This window comes from Crocuta crocuta, unplaced genomic scaffold, assembly GCF_008692635.1.
Source record: "Crocuta crocuta isolate KB4526 unplaced genomic scaffold, BGI_CrCroc_1.0 scaffold178, whole genome shotgun sequence".
NCBI classification, from domain to species: Eukaryota; Metazoa; Chordata; class Mammalia; order Carnivora; family Hyaenidae; genus Crocuta; species Crocuta crocuta.
The window spans coordinates 1,148,038-1,156,514 of NW_027532855.1; positions in this window are offsets into that span (position 1 = coordinate 1,148,038).

The window sequence follows — 8,477 nt, forward strand, 5'->3', positions numbered from 1 at the left end:
GCCACAGTTTTTTGACACTCTGTCCTTGAACCTTCACACTACAGTTAAGAGGTTAGCACACCACCATATTACAGTGTTAGAGGACTCTGAATCTGATCACAGGTTACCATTATCAGTGTGTCCTATATTTTCATATGTTTTCATGTTACTAATGAGCTTCCTGTTGTTTCAGTTTAAATAACTCCTTTTAGCATTTCTTGTAAGTCTGGTGGTGATGAATTCTTTCTGTGTTTTTTGTAAGGGAAAGCCATCATTTCTGAAGGACAACTTTGAAGGAGAAAGTATTCTTGGTTGGCAGTTCTTTCTGTCAGCACTTTATTTCTTTTTTTAATTTTAATTTTTTTTTATTTTACAAATAGTTTATTGTCAAATTGGTTTCCATAAAACTCCCAGTGCTCATCCCCACAAGTGCCCTCCTCCATGCCCATCTCCCCCCTCCACCCCACATCCATCAATCCTCAGTTAGCTTCTCAGCATTCAAGAGTCTCTCATGGTTTGCCTCTCTCCCTCTCCCCCACCATTTACCCCCTTCTTCTCCCCCATGGTCCTCAGTTAAGTTCCTCCTAATCCTCCTATACGTGCAAACGTGTGATATTTGTCCTTCTCTGCCTAACTTATTTCGCTCAGCATAACACCCTCAAGGTCCATCCATGTTGCTACACATAGCCAGATTTCATTTTTTCTCTTTGCCATGTAGTATTCCATGGTATAGATATACCACAGCACTTTAAATACATCATTCCATTCTCTCCTGGCTGCAAGGTCTCTGCTGAGAAATCTGCTGGTACCCTTATGTGGATTCCCTTGTATAAGAGAATTTTTTTCCTCTTTCTGCTTTTAAAGTTCTTTATTTGTCTTTGATTTTAGACAGTTTTATTATAATGTGTCTTAGAGATGATTGTTCTAGATTGAAATAAAAATGCAAGGGAGAGAAGAAGCAGCCACAGGAAGGCAGCTCCATCTAGGGACTGCAGCCTTACCATGCACATCTGGACCCAGAGCCCTGTGCCCCACCTCTACCCAAGGACCCTCCCTCTGGCAGGCTGTCTGTGTAGGACCCATGGGAGTCTAGCATCTGGTACTCCAGGTTTTGTTTTCTCCCTTTTGTAAAAAGGGTTAAGTTGTAGCCCCAAGCTCCAGGTCAAAGAATTGTCCTCAGTTATCCTACTTCTTACTTAGTACTTCTTATTTAAGAGCTTGTGGTGAACACAAAATTCCCTTCTAATGGGCAGAGGGACTTTGGAAAGCTGTTCAGACAGAGGAAAATCACTCAGTGGGCATTTATATTTCTTTCAAATAAAGGCTATTACAAAGAGTGTGGCCACAGTGTTAGTATAATGAAATATTTTACCTTCAAAAAATTTTAATTTAACTTAATTTCAAAATTATTTTAAAATAGTATTTTATTGTGAAATGAGTGACATCTCCTTGGAGCTGGTATTATTAATGTCTATCACATAGTAGCAAGGAGGTGTTATCACATCATATATTGTAACAGTAGCAAGGTGTTATATGTCATATATCATAACAGCAGCAAAGTATTATCACACATCATTTCATAACAGGGAAGTGTCATCATATTATATGTTATAACAGTATTGAGTTGTTATCACATATATCATAGCAGTAGGAAGGTGTTATCATATATATATCACAATCAATGTATTATCACATATCGTAACATAAGGGGGTGTTATCACATGTCATATAACAGCAGTAAGGTGTCATTGCACATCATATATAATAGCAGCGATGTTATCACACACCATGTATTATAGCACCAGCAAGGTATTAGCACATATATATCAAAACGGAGGTATTATCACATATCATATTACAACATCAGGGAGGTATTATCACATGTCATATCATGTGGGGGGAATACATCAGGGAAGTATTAGCATCTGTCATATAACAGTGTTGAGTTGTTATCACACATGTATCATAGCAGCAGCAAGGTAATATTATATATCAACATAGCGGGGAGGTATTATACATAATATATTATACCATCATAATGACAGTAAGATATCATCACATATTATATATCATAGCAGCAGGGTTATCACACATTATGTATTATAGCAGCAGCAAGGTGTTATCACATATATATCAAGATAGCAAGGAGGTATTATCACATATCATATAACATCAGGGAGGTGTTATCACATATAATAATAACCTTGAGTTGTTATCACACATCATATATTATAGCAGCAGGGAAGTAATATCACCTATCATGTATCATAATAACAGTGACGTGTTATCACATAGCATATACCACAATAGCAGGGAGGTATTATCACATATATCATACACCATAACAACAGTGACAGTGAGGTATTATCATGCATACATCATACAAGGGAGAGTGTTATTAATTAATTAAAAATTTTTTGCATTTCTTTTATGTTTTATTTTTAAATTTACATATAGTGCAACAATGATTTCAGGAGTAGATTCCTTAATGCCCCTTATCCATTTAGCCCATTCCCCCTCTCACAACCCCTCTGGCAACCCTCTGTTTGTTCTCTATATTTAAGAGTCTCTTATGTTTTCTCCCCCTCCCTGTTTTTATATTCTTTTTGCTTCCATTCCTTTATGTTTATCTATTTTGTATCTTAAATATGGGTGAAGTCATATGATATTTGTCTTTCTCTGACTGACTAGTTTCACTTAGCATAATACCCTTTAGTTCCATCCAGGTAGTTGCAAATGGCAAGATTTCATTCTTTTGGATTTCCAAGTAATACTCCATTGTATATATATACCATATCATCTTTATCCATTCATCCATCGATGGACATTTGGGCCATTTCATACTTTGGCTATTGTTGATAGCACTGCTATAAACATTGGGGTGCATGTGCCTTTTTGAAACAGCATGCCTGTGTCCCTTGAATAAATACCTAGTAGTGCAATTGGTGGGTCATAGGGTAGTTCTATTTTTAATTTTTTGAGGAACCTTCAAACTGTTTTCCAGAGTGGCTACATCAGTTTGCATTCCCACCAGCAGTGCAAAAGAGATCCTCTTTGAGAGTTTTTAATTTAAATCACACAGGAGGCTTCAGATCCCTTGAAGGGCAGCACACTCCTGCTGTCAGAATGGGGCTGAGCTTGTAAGTAGTGTAACCTATTGGCATTTTCTGACGGGCCCTTCATGTTTCCAAATTTTCAAGTGAAACTCTGATCCTTAGGAGTCAGTCAAGTTTAAAAGAACAAAACAAACCGAAGGAAAAACACAGGAACTTCACCATTAGTGCTGACCCTCTGGTGGGGCTACATCCTGACCAGTGTCCCCTTGGACAAGGTACATCTCCCCCCAGACACCAGCCCAGCATCTGCGGGAGCAGCACCTGCACCCCATGTACACTCCCTGTGCCTCTTGCTGATCTTAATGACTGTGTGGCTAGTAACTCTGTCGGTGAGGCTTTCCTGCAGGTGAACCATCTACTAATGTGATTGGGAGGGCAGAAGAAGCCTGCTATTGGAGAATAGTGAGTGAGGAACTGTTCCCAGCCTGCAAGGGACCTGGTGGCCCAGGGCTCAGAGGGCAGGGCATTCTCTCCCTGACTCTCACTCGCTCATTTTTCTGGTTACAAGATGTGGATGTTGGGCAGGGATTAGTGCCTCTAATCCTCAGTTCCCTCCTGTGTAGACTCTAATAGCAGCAATAATGACAATACTCCTAGGTGGCCTATGGTGGTGACATGTATTAAAACAGGTCCCCACTGTGAGGCCACAAATAGTAGCCTCTATCTCGTAATTGTTTTATTGAAACATAATAAACATAAAACATTCCCAAATGTTCTCAAGTTATGTGTCTAGCTCCTAGTGGAACCTGCATTCATATTGAGAAGAATATCACCAGCACTCCTTATCTCCCCTGTGTCCCCAGACAGTTACCCCTCAAGTGAAACCACTATCTGCGGAGTCAGCAACCAGGATCTGACTTGCCTGTTTTTGAACTTGCTGTAGATGTACTTGCTCAGCATGCTGCCTTTTGTGGGTGGTGCCTTCCTCTCAACATTATGATTTGAGGTTCATCATGGGGTTGTGTGGAGTTGCAGATTGTTTATTCTCCTGGATAGAGGTTGTCACACTGTGCTTTATGCCATGATCTATTAATCTGTTCTGCCATGATGAGCATTTGGGGCTGCCTTTATTAGCACTGCTGTGGATGGCCTAGGTACTGGCTGCTCAGAGCCCACCCAGTGATGCAGTCAGGATTTGCATGTCAACATGGTCTCCCTTTCAGTGTAGGTGCTCTTGGGGGTGGGGGGTCCAGAAGCCTCTCCTGCATAGAGGTTGGAGCCTCAGACTCCCCAGGTGTCTGAGCCTCATTTAGACTTCTGTCCCTGATCAGTGTAGTAGCTCCTAGCTTCATCCATTTGCTCCTCAGTGGGATCCCACACACGAGGGCAGGCACTATCTGGGTTGTGGCAACAGGACATTTTTGCAGGGAGGGCCTTTTGCTCATATGGATGGGGGGCCCCTGTGGTGCTAAGGGAAGCATGGAAAGGAAACACTCAGGAGTCCTGAGCAGGGCTGGAAAGACAGAGGGGAGGCAGATGGCTGCAGGCCCATGTTTTAGTGGGAGGGAGAAGCAGGGGGAGATCTCAGGGTGGACAGCTGCTGAGAGTGTGGCTCTGTGCTGTGTAAACCCAGAAACCCCGATGAAGCCCCCTAAATCCCCCACCTGTGTAGCTATCACCCCCATCAGATCCATAATAGTTAGTTTTGTCATGCTCAAAGTTCAATCCTTTCGCCCCCAGCTCCACGCAACCTCTTCTAGAACTGCAAAGAATGGAATCATACTTGTATGGAAACTGTGTCTGGCTTCCCTTGTTCAGCATAAGCCTTTGAGTCATCCATGATGACAGGTGTATGCCTGGTTTGTCCCTGTTTACTGCTGAGTAGCCACCCTTGTAAGGATGGACCACAATCCCCATTCACCTAATCGCTGGCTGCTGGACATGTAGGTTTTTCCAGTCTGTGGTTTTTATAAATAATGCTTCCAGGGAACATCTGTCTGAAAGTATCTTTGTGGTATTGTCTTTTTATTTCCCTTGAGTAAATATCTGGGCAAATTTGCTGTCTTGTGGTTAAGGATACATTTCACTTTGTGAGAAGCGCCAGACTATGTTCCAAAGTGATTGCACCATTTCTCCTCCCCCTGGCTGGGTGTGAGAGAGCCCGTTCCTCCCTCTGCAGGCTCACCAACACCTGATGTGGAGTTGGAGCACAAGAGCTTTGAGCCACCAAGATGTGAAATAGTGTGGTCACCTGTGGCCATGATCCTGGTTAATTCAGAGTTTGCTGTTTGTTGTGGCGCAGAGGTTCTCAGCACTGGATATGCATTAGAGCCACTGGAAAGCTTTTTAAAATGGCCAAGTATGGGCCTCACCTCATATCAATTAAATGCTGAATTTCTGGGGCTGTCTGCAAGCATGAGCATCTTTCAGAGCTGTCTAGCTGATGTTGGGAAGCACTGCTGCAGGAAAGGGAGCAGCCGAAGGGAGCACCCTCCTCCTTTTGTCCAGGAAGGAGGGTCCTGGTACCAGTAAATGTGCTGCTCTCCTTTGAAAGCCAAGAACTGGCCCCAGAGGACCCTGCTGCCTGTAGCATAAGTGCCTGACCTTAAGTTTTTGGGTGCCGAGGATTCCCTTCCAGATATCCGTCTTGAGTGAACATACTGGCATGTGTATGACACAGCTACTAACCAAGCAACTAGGTCAGGAGCCCTCTTCCCCACATACTTCCTTCTTCATCTCTGTAAAGGGCAAGTCCTTGGGAAGGGAAGAACCCATAAAAGTTCTCTCCCAGAAAGCCCTGAGTGACGTGAGTGACCCTGCTTCTCCCTTCCCATGCTCCAGTTCTTGCTCTTATGCCTGAAATTCACCAATGGAGAGTGAACCCGTGAAATCCTAGACACCCCCCACCACCCATGGACCCTAGTGAAGGCAGAGCCCCAGGTCTGCATGTGCTCTCTCCCTACCCAAGACCTGGCTGTGTGGCCTCCAGGTGTGCTGTGTACCCTGTAGAACCTGTGAGAAATAAATCCTGTTCCTCGAAGACCACTCATGGTTTTGCTTGCAATCACAGAACCACGAAGGCTGGCCAGCCTCCTCCCTGGCCCTGGTGGTGGTGGGTGGGGGTGTCTCTGTGGGGCGCACAGGCTCCTAGCCAAAGCACAACACGCAGTCATGCAGGCCTCCCAGCTGCCTCCCCAGACTGCTGTGTCTGCCTCAGCCCATGGCATTTCTCCCTGAACTGGGGGGCCAGAGAGGAGGTCTCTCTTCTCTCCGTTCCCAAGTGACACCCACAGAAGAACAGCATACACTTTCTTGGGCCTCTTCTCACCAGAAGTTCCTGAGTCTCATTTGCTGGTTTTGCCTTCCTTCTCTGCCTTCACGGTGTCGGCAGACAGCACGTGGTTATCATGCCTTGACTTTTCTTCCTGCGCTCCATGTGGTCAGAGCCAGTCCTGAGGCTGCACAACCAGCCAAGTGTCGCTGACCCCCAACTCATGCTTCCTGCTCAGAGTTTCAGCCCTACCCAAACACCGTTCAGTAGGCTTGATGCCTCCTTTTGGTGGGTAGTAACATATCTCAAATCAACACAGTCAAAACCCACTGCTTGACTCTCATCCCCTCCCCACACACTTCCTTCTTCATCTCTGTAAAGGGTAAGTCCAGTCTCCTGATTATTTGGTCAGAACTTCTGTGGAGGCAGAATAATGGCCCCCAAAGATATCCAAATCCTACTTGAACGGACCCTGTGAACATGCTACCTCACATGGCAAAGAGGACCTTGCAGGTGTGATTAAGGTAAGGGTCTTGAGATGGGGAGATTATCCCAGATTATCCAGATGGGCCCAATGTGATCACAAGCTCCTTGCAGGAGGGAGGCAGGAGGTTCGGAGTTAGAGAAGCAGATGTGATGAGAAGAGAGGTTGAAGCATCGCAGCCATGTCAGGAATGCAGGGGCCTCTGGAAGCTGGAGAAGACAGGGAGCAGATACCCCCTAGAACATCCAGAAGGAACACAGCTGTGATGATTGGGATTGCAGCCCAGCAGGACCTTAGGCCAATTTCTGAGTTACAGATCTATAAGGTAATAAATGTGTTGCTTAAAGCCACTGGGTTGTGGTAATTTGGTAACCTAGCAATAGGAGATTAGTACAGCCTTGAGGGCTTCGATCTCCTCTCTGTCACTCACACCTATGCCGAAACCATCAGCAAAGCCTGTCAGTTGTGCCTCCAAAAAATTTCCAGAATTTGACCACTTCCCAATCCCCGCCTCTACTGTTTACCTGGACAGGTGCAGTAGCCTCCTGGTAAAGACAGCTGGTGGTTACCCAATACTTATGTTCCCTTTTCTCTTTAAGAATAGAACCATTTTTTAAAAAATGAAAAGAACATGGTGGCTCCAAATGAAGACCTGCATTCCTCAATGTCCCCTGGAGTTCTGGCCAATAGGAAATATGCAGAAGTGTTATATACAGCTCCCAGGAAATAAATGTAAAGGGATAGAACAGGTCCTTCCTCATCTTTCCTCACTCCTGCTGGCTGGAATGTACATGTGCTAGCTGAAGCTGAAACACCACTAGGGATCATGAGGTAGTGATTTAGGATGGCAGGGCAGCAAGCTGGAAGGACATGTGCAGTCACAATATCAACCTTGATCTGTTCATCTGTGGACTTGGTTTATTTATGTTAGAGAGAGAAATGTCTGTCACTGAAGTCTGTTATTTGGGGATTTTATCTTGATCCCAATGAACACACACTTCCTAGAGAGTCTTCCTACTTCTTCCCTCACCCCAAGTCCTTCACTATTCCCACACAACAACAAGAAGGGGTCCTTAGTCCATCCTCTGCCCCAAATCCTCCAGTGGCTTCCCTCTCACTCTGACCAAACCCCTAAATCTACCAATGCCAACAAAGTCCCTGCATGGTATAAGATATGTGCCCCCCTTTATCCCACCTACCTCATCTCTTACTCACCCTCATGCATCTGTACCCATTGCAGCCACAGTGCCTACTTTGCTTTTCTAGAGCACTCCATGTTTGCCTCTGCCTCAGGGCCTTTGCGCTTGCTGTTAATTCAGGTAGAAGGCCTTTCTATAGACATCAGCAGGGCTGGCTTTCTCTCTTCATCCTGGTCTCTGTTCAAATGTCACCTCACCTGAGAGACTCTCCCTGATCCTGCTACCCAGAGCTGCTCACACTTCCCTAACCCTCTGTCTGGTGCCGAGAGTTTCTCTATGACTGCCCACTGAAACTGTGTATTCATGGTCTTGGGGATTATCTCCCCTCCTCTCCATAAGACGGAAAACTCTTCAAGGGCTGAGCTTGTCCCTGCTCTGTGTACGGGTGTATCCTCGTTACTGAGAACAGGGCTGGCACACAACAAGTTCTCAGTGAATATTTGTTTAAAGCATGAATGAACAAATAAGCTGTTCCTAGTTAGGGGGCC